This window comes from Petaurus breviceps, unplaced genomic scaffold (assembly GCF_028583685.1).
Source record: "Petaurus breviceps papuanus isolate PSGF00001 unplaced genomic scaffold, PetGlider_PUasm1.0 173, whole genome shotgun sequence".
Classification (NCBI taxonomy): domain Eukaryota; kingdom Metazoa; phylum Chordata; class Mammalia; order Diprotodontia; family Petauridae; genus Petaurus; species Petaurus breviceps.
Genome location: NW_027185759.1, coordinates 13,930,153 through 13,952,843, shown reverse-complemented (window position 1 = coordinate 13,952,843; position 22,691 = coordinate 13,930,153).

The following is a 22,691-nucleotide window of genomic DNA, read 5'->3' as shown; positions in this document are numbered from 1 at the left end:
GCATTTGGATCCAGTCTACCAGAACTTACTCCAATATACCAAGTGGATTTGTGATCTCATCAGCATAGTCACTGTAGTTAATGATGCAGATTACAAGATATTCCCTCCTTATTCATCTTGTGAAACTCGTGTCCATTTCCTCCCATAACACTGTGGGGTTCTAGCCTTTTCAGTCTCTTGATATTGGGAGAAGACTGACAGAGAATGTGAGCTGTCCATTGATTACCCTTTACTTTCATGGGTTACCAGTTCATCTTTTTCTTTCATGTATTTTTTTTTTTTTGATGACAGTTGATTCCTTAAAGCACTGATTTGGTGGTTTAAGTGTTCTTAAGTCTCTCTCTCTCTCTCTCTCTCTCTCTCTCTCTCTCTCTCTCTCTCTCTGTCTTTCTCCTCTTTGCCTCTTCTCTCTCTCTCTGTACATGTGTGTATGTATGTATGTATGTATATACATATATAATTAACACATGGAGCTCATGTATTTAAAATATGTTGGACTATTCTATATTTTAAAATACTGAGCCATCAATGGCAGAAATTTATATATATATAAATATATATATATATATATATATATATATATATATAAAATCACAGCAAAATAAGAGAAGATAACTGTGCAATGCAAGATTGACTTAGAGAATCAAGAGACAAATTATTCCCACCAAATTTATGAAAGGTTTTTCAATCTTTCGAAAGGTCCATGATTTCAGCCATGGATGTTCTCTCCACTCCCATGAATAGCAGCCTCCTCCTCGTTGTTATAGATGGCCAGGCATTGCTGTGCTCTTCTCTCCATTCTCACCTCTGCCAAAAAGCCAGACGGGTCTGGAGTGTGAGGCAAAGGGTTGTTTGAGAAGTGATCTGATAGACTGAATGTGAAAGAGAAAAAGGGAGGAATTAGTGCAGTGTTCTTTTCCTTATTTCCAAAATACAGACGGCTTATTTTAATGTGTCTTTTAGTCATAGAATCATAGGTATGGGGCTAGAAGGACCTTAGTGTTTTCCTCTGTACCACACTGTCTCTTCTTTGTGGTGCCCTGCCTCCATATGATAGATTGACTAACAAGTTTGTTTTTTTTTTAAGCTGGGGAAGCATCAGGGTAATATATGTGCCCTGATTAATCAATCATGAATAATATTAAGCACCTACCTTATGTATATCATGGTACTGAGTGCTAAAGAAGAATTTAAACAAGACATAATCCTTGTCCTCATGAAATCTATAGTTTAACTGAACCTTGTGATGACGATTTTCCTATTTTGTCTTGCTTCTGGTATGTAGGCTCCAGACACCATTTCCCTTCCCATTGCTGGGTGCAGGGAGTACCAAAGGTTCTGGAGATTTGGTATTAAAGGTGAAGAGAAGAGATATGATCAACAAAGGGAATAACTGTTTTCAAATAGAGTCAGTAAGCATTTATTAAGCACCTGCTATGTGCCAACTAATATACCAAGGAGATACAAAGAAGGGTAATAGATGGTTCTTGCTCTCAATGATCTTACAGTCTAATGGAGGAAGCAATGTGAAAAGAACTTACCATGAAGATTTATACAGGATAAATTGAAATCAACAGAGGGAGAGCTCTGGCAGTACCAGGTACTGGAAAGGACTTCTGGTAGAAGACGAGATTTTAGTGAAGACTTTAAGGAAGCCAGAAGGTGGTAGTGAGGAAGGAGGTGGACAGGACATTGTGAGTTCAAAGCGCTTTCTGTGCCACAGGAATCCAGGAACTGTCTCGGGGACTCTTGGGTCCAAGGCCTCTCTGTACTTGTTGGAGATAAGGAAGTGCTGAGGGCCACAGTCCAGTTGCCCAGTCACAAGGATGTCTTCCACGAGACCGCTGGCTTGTTGAGCAGCAGCTGACATGACTGGTTCGGCCCCCCTCCAGTGATTCACTCTCCCAGTGCATGAAGAGATCACACTTGAATCATGCTAACTTTTAGGTATTTGGGAGCTAGTTTTCTTCCCTATGCATGCATGCCATATTGGAGTAAACTGCAAGTTAATGCTCTCTCTCATCTCTGGTCTCCTCATTCCCTCCTGAGAACACAACCTAAGGCTGGCCCTTAGGTTAGTAAGGTTAGTGGCCCCTTACAGCTGGCACCCAACATGGGGCAAAGTGGGCCTCCAGAAGGACCCCAGGATCATGCCAGTGCATCCTGAGACACATGGGGTACTAACACCCCTGCTTCCAGGGGCTCCAGGAGGGATTCCTGAGTAATTGTGGTGTCCGAAACTGGCAAGGAACTCGGAGCACAGTGAGTAAACATGGAACAACACATAAGCACACTGAGACCAGGGGACAGAGAAACTTATGTTAGGGCCATATATAAATGCATATAGAAACAAGGAGCTACTGTGCAGCTTAAAGACATCAGAAAATTCATTGATTTGGCACATGAAGTTTTACCATGGCTCCTGAGGTAGGATGTTATGAGCTTGCCAAGTGGAAGGTCCTAGGGGCGCAAATGACTTCTTTTGATTAGGAGAAGGAGAAGTCTGGGGAATAGACTTCACAACTTACCACCTAGTAAAAGGTGCTACAGCAGGGAGACAGAGGAGTAAGAGGTTTATGGAGGAGGGACTCCAGCATTTCCCCATTTCTGCCTTTTTTTCTGTGGAATATATTAATGATATGTTTAACATCAGAAATGAAAGTGCCAGAGGTGTCTTGAACCATTCAATGTGATACAACTATATTTGTTGGAAACAGATAAAAAGAAAATGATCAAGTAAGTTTTACCTAGGACCAAGCATAATGTCTGATTTCTGCAAACGATCTTTAACAATTTCTGAGTGCACTCCTCCTGTCATTTTCTCTGTCTGTTTTGTTTATGTGTCTCTGTGTGAAAGAGTGTGAGTGAGTAATCTAACAGCCTGCAAAGTTCAAAAAGCAGCTGGACTGTCCTTGGCATTCTCTTATCTCCTTCCCTCCCCCTTCCTGAGGAGAGAGAAGAAGAAAAGAAAAATATTTTATTTTATAGATTATATGATGGTTATGTTAAGTCACAGAGTATAGAAAGAAGTAGCAGGCATAAACTTTTTGCATTAAAGAATGTAAACAGGAGTTTTAAGATTGTTAAAAGCTTGAAAATCTCCTCCTCTTCATTCCACTCTGGCTAAGTGGAATGAGGAGAAGGTGATAAGAAATAATAAGGGAATTTTTTCCATCAGATCAAAGGGGCATACAAACAAGCATTTCCTGTCTCACTGTGTATCAGAATGAAACTGTAAGTCAATTGAATTCATGTGAAAAGTAAAAAGTGTCACTCCTAATTTGATGCTAAAGGTAAGTCAGAATTAATTTTATTATTTGTCATTTAGGCAAATTGGGATATTTTCTAAAATCTGATAAAAACATGAAGCTTTGAGCTCTAGTATGAGGGAGAAAGAATATGGTGCCATTTCTGACTCCCTCTTTGCTGGAAGGGTCAAAGCTATCACTGTCAAAGTTCTTAAGGAGTGGACACATAAATAAAGTTTACAGGAATAAAAATTAAATCAGCTGGAAACATTTTACAAAATTTTATTAAAGTCTCTTGATAGAGAGTGCTTAAGAATAACAGGGAATTTAAGTTGCCCTCCAGAACACCCTCCCAATCTGGCTAAAGGGAGAAAGCATAATAAATTTTTCAAGGACCCCACTAGCAAAAGCCCTGGGGGCACTGAAGCTCACACTTTTAAGCAAGCAAATGAACCTCTCCATTCAAAACCCCTAAATACACAATCAGGTTCTGCAGCTGTGAGGAGAGGAGAAAAATCTCTGTACTAGATATGCTCAATTTTCTGTCAATAAATTTTTCAAATGATGATTTGGAAATGCAATTAATGTCATGATGTTGTTGTGTTATTGTGGTCTTTTTAAATAGTAGTAAACATTCTCTTATTTTAAAAAATCAAGGGATAATTGTAAACCAGAAATAGTGTTAGATAAGCAAATTTTTAATCTGAATTTTGTTGAAATTAAAAGATAGAGAAAAAGTTTGTGTAAAAACCATTATGTCACCTAACATTTTATAATATTTTATATGCTATATAAAAAACCAGTTATTTACATATTTACCTGTAGTTAAAAGGAGATTACGACTAAAACAATTTGGCTATCACTTATAGAAATTATTACCTAAGTTATTTTACTGTTTTACTGAAGTTGCTGGTTGATTTCCATATGTGAAAAGGAGGAGACTGGGTGAAAACTTCATTTGGATTAATTCTACTCATTCAGACCATTCCTCCTGCATGTATGAGATTTGATGAAGCAGGGGCATCACCCCCAGCTCCTCCCTAAAGTCTATCTCAGTTGCTCTTATTTTGTAAAACTGCCAAGGAAACTATCTCTAGAGGTAAGGTCATCCAGCCTGAGAAAGGAACTTGTTTTAGTTATGTAGTTCCTAAATAGTGAATCTAATTTGCTAAGAGAGTTGCAAAATATTAAAAGGATTCCTAACATTTGAGAAAGGAAAAATATGAAATGAAATTCCTTATGTAGGAAAAACCTAGTAAATCTTTATTGTTTATTACAAGGAGGGAATTCTAGGAGTGAGAGATAGCTAGTTGGGAGATGGAGTTCAATATGTGAAGAATAGCCAGGAGACCAGTGTCAAAGAATAGCAAAGGATGTGGCAAGGAATCCAAAAGTAAGGAATAAGGAGGAAAGTCAGGAAGGGGCCAGGCTATGAAGGACTTTTTGTAAGGGTTATGGGATTTAAAGATCTTCCATGCCCCATTGGACTTGCTGACTTAGCAGGAAGGGACGGAGCAAGAGGAAGCGGAAGCCAAGCTAGAGTTCCTGCGGTGGCTAGCAGTGGTGGCGACAGTGGCAGCAGCAGCAGAGGCAGCGGCAGTAGCAGCACGAAGCCCTTTTTGAGTCAGCCAGAATTTCTGCTAAGGACTCCTGCTGAAGACTGCCAGGGGCCAGAGCTTCTGGGTTGCTGGGTGGTTGCTGTGAGTGGGGAGAGGAGGACCTTTGCCTGAGGTAGCCTGTTCTGTTTTAAAGGTTTGAGAATGCGGGTGCTTTCTACTTTATCTACCTGTGCCAATTTCATAACTACTCTGATGGCTTTCACTTTCTGGTTTTAGGACTCAGTCTTTTGGTATTTTAATAAATTTTCTAGCTTATTCCCCCATATGGCAAACATGATGTATTTTGTGATGGATAATTATATCAGCATATCTGTAATTTCCATAGGCATTGTGAATATGGCATTGCTGATACACTTTCAAAACAAACAAAAAAAATGTATATTTGATCCTGGAGGCGATAGTTAGTTGAATAGGGGCATAGAATGGCATCCAGGACACAAAGGTGAAGAACTCTTGGTCTAGAGAGAACCCAAATAGTGTAACACTGCAGCATGTGTACCAGCTTCACCCCTTATGCAGGCAGGCAATTTGTATCATTGTGTTCTCTATCAAGGCACACTCATAGCAAAAAGCAGGGTCATGTAAAATATCCAAGCCTATAAAATGCCCAAGGCTTAGTTGGAAACCTGAGTTCCATACAAAATAGATGAAAAGTGATCTTGAGAAGAAGTGACTAGTGACTGGAGGCATTAGGAAAAATATCTCAGAGAATATGGCATTTGAGCTGAACCTTGAAGGAAACTGAGGATTCTGGGAGTCAGAGTTGAGGAGAGAGTATATTCCAGGCAAGGAAGGATGACCCATGCAAAGTTACAGACGCAGATGGACTGTCATCTGAATAGAACACTGAGGAGATTGGTTTATTGTACTGAAGTATGCTGGGATTGAGATAGTGAATAATAGGGCTTGAAAGGTCATTTGGAACCTGGTTGTAAAGGGCTATAAATGATAGATAAGTTTATATCTGATCTTGGAGGTATTAGGGAGACACTGAAACCTTTTAAGCAGGGGAATAACATGGTTAGATTTCTGCTTTTGGTAGATGTGTTATGGATACATTGGAGTGGTGGAACTGAAGACTGGAGATAAGTTAGAAGGCTATTTCAGCACTACAAGAGAGAGGTAAAGAGAGTATGACTCATGGTGGGGGTTACATAAGCAGAGTGAAAGGGAGAGGTGGAAAAGATGGTGTGGAGGGATAGCACCAAGAGAAGCTAACCAGCCTTCAGAATGGCTCAGCCAGTTTAGGATTTTCTTAGGGGAAAAAGGATCTGAGAGCATTTGGATTTAAGTTAGTTCAATTTGGACCTGTGATTTCATTGGTAGAGTCAACCAACAGTGAAGAAATAGCCTCTCCCAATATCTGTGTATCACCTGCTCTGCAAATGGAAGAATTGCCTAGAGGCACCAAGAGGTGATATGCCTTGCCCACACTTTTACAACTGGTATGCTTCAGAGTTAATATTTGGACCCCAGTCTTCCTGTGTATGAAGTCATATCTCTACGCATTGTACCAGGTTGTCTCTCATGGTCTCATCTTATATATATTTTGCTTTTTGGAGGGCAGTTGGGGTTAAGTGACTTGCCCAAAGTCACAAAGCTAGTAAGTGTGTCAAGTGTCTGATGCCGGATTTGAACTCAGGTCCTCCTAATTCCAGGGTTGGTGCTCTATTCACTGCACCACCTAGCTGCCCCTAGTCTCATCTTATATTTGACTTACTCTTTTATTTCTGTAATAGAAACAATGATTTTCCTTTCACATTAAAATTTCAATGAATATTTTTCTCCCCTTTAACACTGTTTGAAACTACTGATAGAAAAGGAGAGTGCATGCTATGGAGATGGCTAAGAATGATCATGGAATCCTTGTACAGGGGGGATTGCAATGAGTTCTATATTAACTGCTAGGTAAATGCCTACCAGTGATAATGGCCACCTTACGAGGAGTTCTTCAGCCCTCCACCCACCCCTTATATATTTCAGCCTCTTTATGGAGAATTTAACAGCTGCATTAGAGGAGAATGTATTGACTTTACAAGACATCTACAGACAATGCAGAAAGCATTTAAAATTGATGATCCAGGCATAAAACTAAGAACTAGTCAATTTTTAGCTCAATAACCTGTTTAATTGATTAAAAAAAAACAGTGTCTCTTGAATTCTTCTGAAAAGCCTTCAGAAGCACAGCAGAGCTGAGGGCTGAGATGATTGTTGGTTATAACAACAATAACTGATATTGATATAGTGCTTTAAACTTTCCAAAGCACTTTGCATTTGACCCTGATGATCCAGTTTGTGAAGTAAGTATTAGAGGTATGGTCATTCCCATTTTAGATTTGGGGAAATTGAAGCTGATAGACATTGAGACAGTAAATATTCTGGGCCAGTTTCAAACTCAGACTCCAAGTCTGACTGGCACGATGGACCGAATCCCTCCTAATGCCTTATGTGACTATAGGAAGCTCTATTATTGATTTGGTTTTTTACTCAGAGTACATGGAGAGAAAATTAGGTCTGGAGCCAGGAAACCTTGTCCAATCTCCTCTCTTTCACTGCCACTGACCACCCACAAGTCCCATATGCATGGTGGAGATTATTCCAAAAAGAGTAACACAGTCAGATTTACACATAAGAAAACTGACTTTGGCAACAGCATGAAGGATGGAATGGAGGGGGCCAAGACTTAAGCAGGGGGTCCATTGTAATAATCTAGGACCAAATGAATGAGGACCTAACTTAAAGTGGTGTCTGTGAGGAGAGAGAAGTGGTCATAGGTTGGTGACTGATTGGATATATATGGCAAAAGACAGTGAGGAGATGAGGATAATGCAGAGAGGATAAGCCAAGAAAACTGGAAGAATCATGATATGTTTGACAGAAACAGGGAAGTTTGGAAAAGGGGAGAGTTTGGGGAGAAAGTGAGTTTTGTTTTAGACATGATGAATTTGAGATTACACTAGAATATACAGTTTGAATGTTAATTAATTAGCTGGTTATTCAGGTCTGAAGATCAGAGGAGAGACAGGGATTAATATGTTGACCTGTAAATCACCAGAGATCACAATTCAATCAATAGCGGTGGATGAGGTTATCAAAGGAGAATGTAGAGAGAAAAGAGGGCATAGGAAAGAGTCTTGGGAAAACCTACAATTGCAGGGTGTGATAGAAATGATAAGCCAACAAAAGAAACTGAGGAGCAATGAAACAGGTTAGTAGATGGACAGAAATCATAAAAATTCAGAGAGGATAGAATGTTCAGGTGAAGAAGGGGATCATGTTATTTTTTTTTCTCCCAGTTACACATCAGGAAAATTTTTAGCATTCATTTAAAAAATATTAATTTACTTTTTATTTACAATATTCAGTTCTACAGTCCCCTTTTCTCTGCCTCCCTCCCCTGCCCCCTACCCCCCATGGTGGCATGCAATAAAATACAGGGTCTACAAATACCTTCATATTAAACATTAGTCAGGTTGTAAAGGGGGCTTATAACCAATGGAGTGAACAATGAGAAAGAAGAAACAAAATAAAACAAAAAAGAGAGAGAGAGCAAGTAGTTTGCTTCAATATGAATTCAGACTCTTTAGTTCTTTCTCTGGATTTGGATATCCCTTTCCATCATGAGATTTTTGGAGTTGTCTTATAACATTGCATTGCTGAGAAGAGCCCAGTTAGTCATCACACATATGTCTGTAATTGTGTACGAAGTTCTCCTGGTTCTGCTCTCCTCACTCAGCATCAGTTTATGTAAGTCTCTCCAGGTTACTATGAATTCTCTCTACTCCTCATTCCTTATAGCACAATAGTATTCCATTACATTCACATATCACAACTTGTTTAGCCATTCCCCAATTGATGGACATCCCCTTGATTTCCAATTCTTTTCCACCATGAAAAGAACTGCTATAAATATTTTTGTACAAATGGATAGTTATCCCACTTTAGCATTCATTTTTACAAAATTTTGAGTTTTAAATTTTTCTCTCTCCTTCCTTCCCCTCCCCTATTCTGAAAATGGTAGGCAGTTTGATTTAGTTTATAATGTACTATTATATAAAAAAATTTCCATATTGGTCTAGTTGTGAGAGAAGAAAGACATCAAAAGGAAAAAAAAGATGAGAAAGAAAAAAGTAAGTGGAAAAAAATATGCTTCCATCTGCATGGGGTTAATCAATTCTTTCTTTTTTTGCCTTTTGAAAGGCAGTTGGGGTTAAGTAACTTGTCCAAGGTTACATGGCTATTGTGTGTGTGTGTGTGTGTGTGTGTGTGTGTGTGTGTGTGGGTGTGGGTGTGGGTGTTAAGTGTCTGAGGCCAGAACCGAACTCAGGTCCTCCTGACTCCAGGCCCGGCACTTTACTCACTGCACCTAGCCACCCCGAGTTAATCAATTCTTTATCTGGGTATGGATAGTATTTTTCTACGAGTCCTTTGTATTTGACTATTGTGTTGCTGAGAAGAGCTGTATCATTCATAGATGATCATTGCACAATGTTGCTGATACTGATGAATACGATGTTTTCCTGGTTCTGTTCATTTCACTTTGCATTAGTTTGTACAAGTTTTTCCAGATTTCTCTGAAATCTGCTTGTTCATTATTTTAAATTGCACAATACTATTCCATTACATTAATATACCACAGATTGTTAACCATTCCCTAATTAATGGGCACTCAAAGAAGGTCAGTTATGTCAGATGCAGCAGACAGCTTGAAAAGATTAAGGGATGAGAAAAGGCCACCAGCTTAGGCAATTAATACTTTAGTGGTAAGTAAAACATAACAAATAATAAAAGACATCATTGGCAACTTTGGAGAGTGTAGTTTGCCTTTTCAGTGTGATGATCCTTCAAATATTTGAAGACAGCTATTATGTGTCTCCCACCTCCTACCATCATCTTCTCTAGATTTAGCATTCCTAGTTTCTTCAACTATTCTTCATATCATATAGTTTCTATATTCTTTACCATAACTTTTCCTGACTAATAAATAACTACTACAATATAAAAATGACTCTCAACTACTTATGAAATAAAAGAGACACCATGGATAAGGCAACTATTGCACATATCTGTATTATAAATGAAGTTTCGAAGAACAATAGTATGTTTGCAAGTTAGAATGTCTATAAAAGATCAACATGGCACAATTTGGATACAGTAAACTTTTTTTTAAGAAAGGACTTCATATGACACAAATACTCAGGTAACTTTGGAAAACCTCAATTTTCAGACTTGTTCTAATCAGATAATTAAGAAGCTTCTTATTTTAAATCAACCCATGTTTGTTTGGACTGCCTTTGCCAGCATTCAGTTAACAAGGCTCAAAGAATGAATGAGTTTACTTAATAGTCACTAAAATCAAACAGGACCTATGCTAGAGCTTTCTGAACATAGCAATACCCATCTTCAAAGAAACCTTTCTTGAGACTTATGTGTGCTTAGCCACTTCATAGATGGACACCTATCAGAACCGCAACTCTATTATGGTTGTTCGGTAGATATCCTCTATGGAGAGTTTCATGATCCTCTTGTATGGTGTTACCCTCCATTGTCCCTTGGGCTATCTACTGACTGTAGCTTTTTCCCTCTCCTTCTAGTTCTCTATAATTCTCAGAAAAAAGAGACCTAACCGTTCTTGTGATTTCCTACTGCAGTTTTTAATTGTAGCTAGAACTCCCCACTATTCTCTATCCTGACTCTTAACCAAATTACCCATAGCTCTCAGTTTCTTTTATCCCAGTCCAATGTTGCCCACTCAGGCTGCTTTTCAGGTAAAGCCTTTCCTCAGAGGTAAGGGAAGGATATACTCCCAGAGCTTCTTTTTCTTGGGCTTATATCTCATTATATCTCCAACTGATGTTGTACCAAATGAAGGACCATTAGGTTTCTACCTTGCATTATAGTTTTGATAATCTCTTATGTCACAGAAAAATGCCAGACATCTGAAAGAAGATCTTAAGTTCCCTCCAGCTGTTCCTCAGGATCCACACATTCCTTCCAGTCAATTGTGTGGGCTTCTTTTTCTTTTAAAAATTCTACTCCAACTTCCTGAGATATCTATCTTGTCTAGGAGGATGAGCAGGAAAAGCCAAGAACAAATCCAGAAAAACTTCCTCTTCTAGAACCTAGAGTTATAAATGGATTGAAAAATGTAAAAGAATTCACATTGGGAACTGTGAAGTTATAACCCAGTTCCTTAAGGAAGCTAGGAAAAGAGATCAGGAATTGAGCTAATTGGATAGCTAAGGGGGAATATTTACCTCATATGGGGGTGGAATGAGACAGAATGTCAAGCTTTCATGCTATTATTTTTCATAAAACTTCCTTGCCATGCATATCTTCAATAGTAGAATAGCTAAGACCAGTCATATTGACTTTTGATCATTGTAACCGAGCTACCATTACTAGCTACTCCATTGTTGGCAGGAGCATTAGTTACAACAATTTATAAACCCAAGAGAATAAGAATTGGCAAATTTGCATAGGGTCACATTCTTCCCTTCATAACTAGGTATTTCTACTATTCATTTATGTAAGATTCTCTACCATTGATGCTAACTGAAAAACCTCTAAAATTTACCACTCAGTATCCCAGAGATTCTAGAGCTTAAAAGTTATCATCTGTGGCCAAAATGATAATGTACCTCTTGCTATAAACCCTATCCAGTGGACAACCCCATGAGCTCAAGAACTTTGCCTCACTCATCTCTTTATCATCCTTGAGGCTTAGCCCAGTACATCACATATGCTTACCACAAGTTTGATGAATGCAACCCTGCCTGAATTCCATCTAGAAAAAGGTGGTGGTGGTACTGAAGATTAGTGTCCACGAATAGAGAGAAAGTATGTTCTTTGTGAAGTAGAGAAGGACATTAGAGAAAAGGGAGGGCACTCAGCAGCCGCTGTATATAGCCCACTATTAAAAAAAAAGAAAGGCTGTTCCTACGGATTAGAAAGTTTTTCCTGTTCCCTTTACAAGTGCCCCTTGCTGGATTTCTACCCCTCCTTTAAAGTGCAACTCAAATACCAACAACTGTACTCTATCATCTTCCACAGTTTCCAGGTCAGTAATGATCTTCTGACTTTTTCTATCTTAAAACTCAATAACTGTTATTACTTTCTTATGAACAGAAGAACTTAGGGTATGCTATTTTATATATTGTAAATTATTGCAATAGTATATTGTATAATCTCATACTATTGTAATATTATATATTGTCTTATATTTATGAATATCATATCTGATGGTAGACTGTAAGCACTATGAGTGGAAAGGCAGTACAATATCTAAACTTCATATCTCCCTCATAAAGTAGCACAGTGGAACAGTTGAGTGGTATTATGGATACAGCACCTGCCCTAGAGTCAGGAGGACCTGAGTTCAAATCCTGCCCTAGACACTTACTAGCTGTATAACTAGGGCAACTCACTTAATGCTAATTGCCTAAAAAATACTATAACACAGTTCTCTTCACACTTAAAGGTTTAATACAAGATTTCCAAATCAAATTAAATAAAAACAATTTCTACTGTGACTTAGGACTTTAAACTAGGTGGCACAGTGGATAAAGCATTAGACCTGGAGTCAGCAAGGGCTGAGTTCAAATCCTGCCTTAGATACTTAGTAGCTATGTGTTACTGGTCAAGTTCCTTAACCTCCTTCTTCTCAGTTTACCAATTTATAAAATGGGGATAAAAATAGTATCTATCTCCCAGGGTTGGTGTGAGGACAAAATGAAATACTATTTGTAAAGCTCTTTACAAACCTTAAAACACTATCATCCTGTTAGCAATTATTTTCTACAGAGACACACTGCCAGAGAAACAGTAAATTCATCTCACATACTGAACATAGAATTTTACAAAAAGACATCTTAGAACTAAGGGATTCAGAGGCCATCGAGTTCAATCCAAACTCCACAAAGAATCCCTCCTACAATATACCCAACAAAATAGTCATGTGACTTTTGTGTGAAGATTTCCAAGAAGGGGGAAGCCGCTACATCTGGAGGTGGCCCATTCATCTTTAGACAGTTCTAATTATCTGGAATTTTTTCCTGATTTCAAGCCTAAATTTGTGCCTTTCCAATGTCTACCATTGCATTTGGTTTTACTCCCTGAGTTCAAATAGGACAAATTGAATTAATTTTCCATTTGAAAAGCACTTCAGGTATTTGCAGACAGTATTTTTCCCATATTTTTTCTCTTCAACTTAAACAGGCTGTTTCCTCCAGCTGATCCTCATAGGACATGACCTCCAGTCCTTTCACCATTCTAAATATTCTATCTATAATTTGTCTGACTTAACAGTACCCTAAGGATCAAAAGATCATAGGTTTAGCATCGAAAAGGGCCTTAACAACCATTTAATGTGTCCAGAACTGAAAAGAGCCCTCTTGATATAGTCTGAGCAGAGCAGAGTACAGAGTGGTCGAGTTCTTCTTCTGGGAGGGAGATATTTCAGCTCAAACCTGGAAAAAGCAGCTCTGATCTCATGCAAGGAGATTCTTATTTAGAATCCAATTGTTTGGAAATCAGGCTAGTGAAGAAAGCAAGTAAGGAAGAAAGAGGGCTAGGAGGAAGGAAGGAAGAAATTAAAGAAAATGAAGGAAAGGATAAAGAAACAAAAATGAAAAGAATGAAAAAAGAAAAAATGGGGAAAGAAAGGGAATAAAAGAAGCAAGATGGGAAGAAAAAGAAAGGAAATACTAAAGGAAGGAGGATGAAGAAAGTAAACAAAAGAAAAGAAGAAACAAAAGGAAATAAGAGATAAAGAAAAAGAAAGGAGTAAGAAAGAAGGAATGAGGAAAGAATGAAGGATACATGAAGAAGCTTGAGATCTCAAGAATACTCTCATTTTGTAAAATACGAGTATTTTCATGAGTGTTTTCCAATTATATTCTATAGAGTCAGGAATTTGGATAAACTAGATTCAATTATTATATAAAGAATATTACTTTTATCTATCTGTAAATCATCCTTTTTTTTCCTTTTGTGAAAAAAAAAGACAAGAGTAAAAACAAAAATCTATCTTCCCTGGTCACGACCCTACTAAATGTGCAGTCATTCTGTCAATAAGCCTGATAATAGTCAGATACCTGTAGCTTCTGGCAAGAAATAGCATTAACCTGTTTGGAGGAAGGGTTTATGTTTATTTATGTAAATTCACTGGAGTTGCCTATGGGCAGGCAATGAAATAGGAGAGCTGAGGATTTCCTGGAGGAAAGGTATAAAAAAATCTTTGCATTTCTAGTTTTGGAATACCCCAGAAGACTGGGGAGGAAAGTCTAGACTCAGGACAACTGAATCCTACTCTACTTCTGCTTCCTATAGGGGGCGCTCTGAGGCTGTTGGAGAGTATTCTGAGCCTGCTCAAAGACTTCCATATTGATTTTATTATTCACTATTGCTCTCCTCTAATCACATGGATCTGAGGGAGTTCACATGGAAGCTTGGCCCTTCACCTCTTCAGACTGAGAAGACTATATGATCCCATCCTGGCAGGCACATCACACACAGAGAGTGAAAAGAACTTCTCTAGGGTTTAGCAGGAAAGAATCTGATATAATGGAAGGGAACATTGTCATGAATAGAAAACAATGGTTTTAAACTTTTCTTTGTAATCCTATGAGCTCTGCAGATCCTTATGAACTGGAGAAGGAAATGGCAGACCAGTATCTTTGCCAAGAAAATCCCCAATGGAGTCACAAAGAGTCAGTCATGGCTAAAATGATGAACAAAAATAATGGTTACCATCCCCTATATGTCACCAGCACTTTCCAGTGATTAGTGCCCCAGTTTCATTTAACCAATTACCTTCAATTAGCTTTTTTTAAAAAAAAGATATTTACTGAGAAAATACAAGAGTAAAAGTACAAATCCCCCACCCCTACCCCATACAATGTGACATGCTCAACTCAGTAGCACCCTGTTCCCTGGGCACAGTGGACTCAGACTCAAAGTAAGTAGATAGAAAACATTTGTCACAAAATGTTCACTTGTGAATCTAGCAGAGCAGATAGATTTATTGCTGTGGCTCCTTTGCTGTTAGTGTTCCCTCTCTCCCTCTTGGTTTTCTTCCTTCATTGTTGGGGTCATTCTTCTTCAGTGGTCTCACCTGTCTGTATAATCTCATATGGACTCCATCTCTTCTTGATATGGACTCCATCATTCTTCCTTGAATGGGCCATGACCTTTTGAAACCAAGAAGGTCACAGCCTAAGTTGATATTCCTTCACCTAATAGCAGAAAAGAATCGATACAACAGAGATAGAAGTCACAGCAGGGATGAGCTCATGGGGATACCAGTGGGATGGGTGAGGAGATTTGTGGGAAAACGAAAAAGGGAGAGGGGGAAGGGAGGTATATGTTTCAAATAGCAAATAGACATTCATCTTGAGAAGGGGTGTGTTGGTCAACACAGTACCCTAAGAGATCTTCCTTGAGTCTCAAGGACTGTGAGAAGTAATGACATTAGAGACATTGCTCATGATATAGATATCATCCTGTGGAATGTTTTGAGTTGGGAGAAAGGATCATCATCGAGTTTGCCTTTCCTCCTCATGGCTACCATACCAAGGGAAAGGTCCCAACGATCTCTTTCCTCTGATATCCAGGAAGAAGTCCTTCCTGCTTGAAGTCAGAAAGTTCAGACTCTAGAGTTTCAATGTCAGTGCTGTTTAGCTTTTTTATTCACCCCACTTTACTCCTGTTTGTTCTCTCTTTATATGTATAAAATTGAGTGTGGGTGCTATCCTGACTTATTATGTTCAAATTGTGGAAAATACCTAAGGTAGGGAGGAAGAATAGTACCCAATACTTGATACTGGAGATTGAGTCATCCAAGAATCTAGAGTGAGCAATGGGACCAGCACCCATTTAGTTTTAGGCTGGACCAAGATAGAAGCACAAGAAATATAAATAAAGACCAGAGGCAATGACTTATGTAGTCCAATCATGAATTCCTCAATGAAATATGAGGGCAATATCATAATGGTGGTGTCTAATGATAAAAAAGAGAGCCAGGACAGGGAGCAAATAGTATGGGTTTCCCTGTCTGCACTAGATTTCATGCAAAACAGATCATCACATTTGTTCCTAACAACAACCCTAGCAGGGATGGGGGTACTATTATCTCAATTTGACAAAAGAAGAAATGAAAGCAGCTTAAGTGGCTTGTCTGAAATCACACAGCTGTAAGTGGTTGAGGCAGGATTTGAACTCAGGTCTTGCTATTCCTGATAATCACAGTTACCCACTAGTCCAGGCTGTCTAACAGCACTAAAGTTATCTGCCTTGTCCTATTTCACAGAAGACCAAAAGAGGTGATGTATAAAAGAGTATTTTCAAAAGTATGAAATACTTCCTATGTGATAGCTTTCCTAGCTCAAGGTAGCATTTTTAGTTAATAAAATGGGTGTTTTCTTTGCAACATCCCTAGGAAGCAGCAAGGCAAATATTATTATTCTCATTTTATGCATGAAGAAACAGGTTGAAAGAGGTTGCAACCAATTCCCAAATCCCCCAGCTCATAAGTATTGGAACTGGGCCTCTCTCCACTGTCCTCTGACTCGAAGGCCAGGGTAATTGTCGCTCCACTGGGCCATGAGGGCAAGGGGCTCCTGTTAGGTCTAAGCAGGATTGACACCAGTATCTCCCTCTGAAGGAAGGTCAATAGTGTGTGCCATAAAAAATGTTGAGAGATTTTCTTGAGACACCTGACAAGGAAATATTTCATTACTGATTTTTTTTGTAGCATAACAGGAGAGAAGAATCATTACTAGAAAATATACTGTCAGCGTGCTATTTTTCACTTCCTTTCATTCTTCGTAAAAACTGGAAGTCTTCTTGTAAAAAACAATTAATATGGAAATGTTTTACTTAATTGGACACATATACATTGCTTACTGTCTCAGGGATGGGAGAGGGAAGGGAGGGAGAGAGTTGGAACTAAAAATATAAAAAAATATTTTAAAAAATTGTTTCAACCTGTAACTGGGGGAAATAAAATGATATATATTAAAAAATAAAAATGGCAGTAGCTAAAATTTTTTTTTAAAAGAAAGGTAAAATATAAAAGAACTGGAAGGGACTTTGGGAGATTCATAGTTCAACTTACAGACAAATCCTGTCAATAAGCTACCCAAAAAGATCAGTTAGAACTTACTTTAAAGGCCTCTATGAAAGAGAAACTAGTACCTTTGAGAAAGGCCATTTCCCTTTTTTGGATAGTTCTTTCTTATGACTTTTTTTTCTTACACTAGGATGAAATATGTCCCTTTGTAACTTGAATGAAAGCATGATCAAGTGAATGAAAAGCAATTATCAAATCCCAATTATGTGCCAAGAACTGTACTAATTGCTGGGGTTTCACATCTAAAAATACAAATGGTGTCTGCCCCTTAAGGAATTTATGTTGTAATGGGGAACAAAAAGTGGTATCCAGGGACAGGTGACTTGGTCCTTAAAATCATAAGGAAGGTGAGTGGGGCCATGCAGAGTAGATTGATATATACCTCATCCGGGAATAAATACTACAGAATCAAAAGAGTGCTGCTTGTTGCCCCCAGTTCTGTCCCTGAGGACCCAACCAGAACTCTTCACATACTTGAAAACAATGAAGCTGTCTGAGCAGAACCCTAGGAATGGTTCAGCAGAAAGTATGCAGTTTTTTTTCTTAGTTTGAATCTGGGTATGTCACTTTTTGTCTGTGTGACCTTGGACAAATCTTTGAATCTCTCTGGGCCCACTGTTTCCTCAACTGCAAAATGAGAGGATGGATAAAATGGCCTTTAACATCACTTCTACCTTTAATTTATGCTTTTATGAACTCTGCTCTTTTCCAATGTAAACGTCCTAAGTGCCTTTGATCAAAATGTTGTTAAGGCAGGAATTCTCAGCCTTTTCCATCATGTTCACCCTCTTTTGGATGTCCTCCACTTTCTCAGTGATCTTCCCAAAATGTGGCACCTAGAAAGGAACACACCCCCTAAAACCCCTCCTCTTCCTCACCCCCCTATTTCTATTGAGACATCCTCTTCTTTCCAGGCACTCACTTCCACAAACTCGGAGCTGTTCATTCTTCCTCTTCTTCCATGTCCAATTAGTTTCTGAGTCTTTTCAGTTCTATTCCCATAACCTCACATACCTTCTGACAAAATTATTATCAATCCTATAACACTTGAAGGGTTGCTAAGTTCTTTGTAAACATGCCCATTTAGGGGAGCAAGGTCTTAGGGAAGTAGGGTCTGCCAGACCAGGTGACCACAGAATCACAGGTCTAGAACCAAAGAAAGGAGTTCTCTGAGCCATCTGGCCTAACTCACTATTTTGGAAGCTGGAGCCCAGAGAGGGGAAGTGACTGTCCAGGGTCACACAGATGGTCAGGGTAAAAAGTGGGTTTGGATTCCAGCTCTTCTATCTGTAGAAGCAGGGCTTTTGTCATGGTACCACATGGCCTTCTTAATGCTACAGTGGGAAGAGCCTTGTTCTGGAGTCAGAGGACCTGGGTTTGAGTCCTCCTTTTATTCACTTCCTGTGTGACCTTAGTCAAGTCCCTCCAAATCCATAGGCCTTCATTCCCCTAACTCTAAAAAGAATGGTTTGGACTAGATTTCTCCACAGGTAAGATCTTGTCATTTAGTGAGGTTTTTATAGAGTGGAATCATGAATAAATCCCCAGGAATATTGGAATGGAGTGTAATGTGGTGCAGTGCTTAGTGACCTCTAGTCAGAAGTCCCACATGCAAATCCTGCCTCAGTCTCTTTCAGGATGTATGACCTTGGCCACAGCACTTCCTCTCTGTGCCTCAGTTTCTTTATCTGTAAAATGGGGATAATAAGAGCACCTACCTCCCAGAATTGTTGTGAGGACCGAATCAGACAACCAATGCCAAGCACTTTGCAAACCTGAAATCACTCGATGCATATCAGTCATTATTAGGTGCGAGGATGGAAACTGGTATTTCATTGGCCTAGTGAACTCCCAGGAAAGGCTCCTACTTCCCCAGTCAGTGGACATTGACACCTTTACCCTTAGAGCTCTGTGTACCAGTATCTGGAAGTAGGGTGATTTGAACCCAGGCATTTCTAACTTTGAGGCCAGTTCTCTGGCTAGATCACCATTCCTCTAGTTATGATCATCATTGTTCTCCACCATCACTATGAGTTTGCTTTTCACCTCCATATCCTTGCTTCATGGAAACTTGCTTTATGGATCTTTCAGTGACATAAGTACTTTTTACTTTTTCAGCTTTTTACCATTAGGAACAAATTATTTCAAATAGCAAGTATGACCCTACCCAAGTGGAGGGATAGGACTACAGTCTGGAGAAGATACACTTTCTGAGAGCATCTGCTTCCCCTGGGGACAAGCTTGTCTTCTTGATGCCACTTGAATGATGAAGAATCTTCATTGTGCTCCTGCCATAGCTCTGTTGACAATTGCTTGCTTTGTATCAGGAATTAGAGATACAAAGACAAAAATGAAACAGTCCCTGCCCTCAAGGACCTTACATTCTATCAGGGGAAACATCTGTAATTATATAGAAATATCATAGATTTATTTCATGTGTGTGTGTGTGTGTGTGTGTGTGTGTGTGTGTGTATACATATAGGCACACAAACAAAATAAATAAAGGTAATTTGCGGGGGGCATCTAGGTGACCCAATGGATCGAGTGCTGGGTCTGGAGTCAGGAAGACCCACATTCAAATCCAGCCTCTGATGCTTACCAGTTGGGTGAAGTCACTTCAACTTGTTTGCCTCAGTTTCCTCATTTGTAAAATGAGCTGGAGAAGGAAATGGCAAAACACTCCAGTGTCTTTGCCAAGAAAATCCAAATGTAGTCATGAAGTATAAGAAACAAGCAAACAACAATTTCGGTGGGGGTGGTGGAAGCACTAACAGTAAGAGATATGAGGAAAGGTGTCAATGTGGGAGATGTCTGAGTTGTCCTTTTAAGGGATCTAGGGATTGTAAGAGATAGACGTGAGAGTGCATTCTCCAGAAATAGGACAGAATGCTGTGGTGAGGCCAGGTTCCATCAATTGAAGCAATGTTTAATTATGCTGGACAGATACATTGGAGCCAGGTTGGAAAGCCAAAGGCATTTGTGTGTGACCCTTGAGGCAATAGGGAATGCCCTCTCTCCTACAGAGTGCACCAGTTGAGGGGGGTCTCCATTTTACTCCTTGACATTCTTATCTTCATGTTTCTCCTAACCTCTGATAACAGCACAATTCATTCTGCCTCTTTCCTCTCATCTCAGCATCTGTCTCTGTTTCTATCTCTGTTTTTCTCTCATTCTTGTAAGTGCCATTGACTTACTTAGATATGCACTTAGATATTTGTTATTTGGTCATATTGGAGTGAAAAGACAATGACTTTTGGGGAGGTCCAGGAACACTCCATATTTATCCTCATTAAAATGAATGGAAGTATGGGTTTTTGCTTTCTATATGGAATGGTTTTCAGGAAAAGGCTACACACATCTGTATAATGAGACATGACCATATAGAGAAAGCAATACTAGATGCTTAGACTACTGACCCTCTGTATCTTCTCTCTGCCTATTTGGGCCTCTGAACCAGGGCTCTACGTTCTTATCCTTGAAGATGCCACAAGGGGGCACTGCTGTAACTGCTGTCCATTCCTTTCACTGGAAGATGCCTGCTGGCCAGTAAAAATTCCCTTTCCATAAAGTGTGAGTCATTAGCAACCATCATCAGCACACCCGGTTCTGTTGAGGGTTCAATCCATTAAACATGTGTATTCCACTTCGGTGGGAGTTTCCCTCTGCTTTACTTCAAAACCCTATTTTCTTGATTCATTACCTGCTTCTCCCCCTCCCACTCCCACTAACCCCCAATATGGCAGACTGCCAAAGAAAACTCCTAGCAAAATGTCTATGTGATGAAGGTGAAAACAAAGAAAGGGTTTTTATCTGCTTGAAGGGTTCATAGACTGTCCAGACTCAAAGATATCTCTCTTAGAGGTCCTCGTCCAATGTCTTCTTTTTACAACTAAAAAAATAGAAGTCCAGAGAGAGGATTTGATTTGCCTCAGTTTACACACCTGTTAAGGATCAGAATTGGAACTAGGGTCTCCTTGGCTCCAAGTCTAGTGGGAGATTCATTTCCTGAAGCCAGCTTGGCAGGGAAACAGGGAAGAAATATCCAAACAGGAAAGAGATGCTGATGTGAATCAGGTTTATTTTTTAAAATGATTTCCAAGGATTGCAAATGATTTCAATTCTTTGCCCTGGGTCTCAGGCTCAGTGTCTGAGAGGTGGAAATCACTACAATATCTGGAAAATTCTACTTGTGAGATGATGTTGGAGGAGGTCTTCCTTATTTTGTCCCCATATACATACCCAGTATACATACATACCCCCACATGTGTTTACAGACATGTACATATATTTACACACATAGACACAATATGTATATGCATATTCATACATGTGTGTATGGGAGAGAGAATAATTTTGAATTCTGAATTAACAAATGCATAGTTCTAATCCTTAAGAGTCAGTAGAAAATTATTGACTTTTTGCTGAGAATTAAAAGTTTTCATCTGTTATCACTTCATTGAATGGGGGTGTCCTATGAAACTACAACATTTTAAAAAAGGAAAAGGTCTCAGACATCTAGTCCAGCATTTTCATTGTATTTATTAAGGAGGAAACTTGGTGCCAGAGAAGTGAAATGATTTGTCCCAGATCTCATGATCAGAAGTGCAACCATAACAAGAACTCAGGTTTTCTGAGTTTAGGGGTAGCTAGGTGGGGCAGTGAACAGAGCACTGGCATGAAGTGAGGAAGACCTGAGTTCAAATACAGCCTTAGTCACCTACTAGTTATGTGACCCTGGGCAAATCACTTAACCTTATTTGCCTCAGTTTCCTCATCTATAAAATGAGCTGGAGAAAGAAATGGCAAAACATTCCAGAGTCCTTGCCAAGAAAACCCTAAAATGGGTCATAGAAAGTTGGACATGACTGAAAACAAAATCCAATTTTTTTCTTTTAAAATACATTTTGTCTTTATTTCTCCTTTATCCACCATATCAAGCCCTTTCTTAAACAAAAAGCAATAGTCATACGTGACAATATCTATAACATTCCTCACCCATAGTTTCTCATCTTTCTGTTGAGAAGAAATCTGTTCTCTTAACTGTTCTTTGGGGCTGCTGTTGGTCATCATAATGAATCTAGACTTGTCTACCTTGTATGGTTGTTTTCATCAACATGACTGCAGTCATTGTGGATATTTCTTCTGCTGCTCCTGCTCTCTGTGCTCTGCATCAGTTAACACAAACCTTCACAAATTTTTCTGACTTCCTCCTTTCCTACAATGCAACAGTACTTCATTACCTGCTTGTATTACAATTTGCTCAGCTGTTCCCAATTGCCAGTTATTTGTTGTTGCTTCCCCAAAAAGGGCTGTTATGACCCTATTGCAATATGTAGGACATTTCCTCCTGTCTTTGACATCTTTGGGTGCATTCCAAGAGTTTGATTACTGGGTCAGGGGGTTTAGGACTTCTCGAATAATGCCATTACTTTTTAGAATGGTTAGACCAATTAACAGTTCTATCAACAGTGTGTATGTGTGTGTTTATATTTACAAAACTCCTCCAATATTGGTTTTTTTCATGTTTTACCACTTTTGCCAATTTTTTGGGTATCATATAAAAGTTGAGATTTTTTAAAAGGAAGATTTCTTTTATTATTTGTGATTTGAAACATGCTAAACATAAGGTCATAGGATAACCAAGTTAAATTTATGGATACCCTTGAGGCCATCTGTTTCAGACTCTTCATTGTA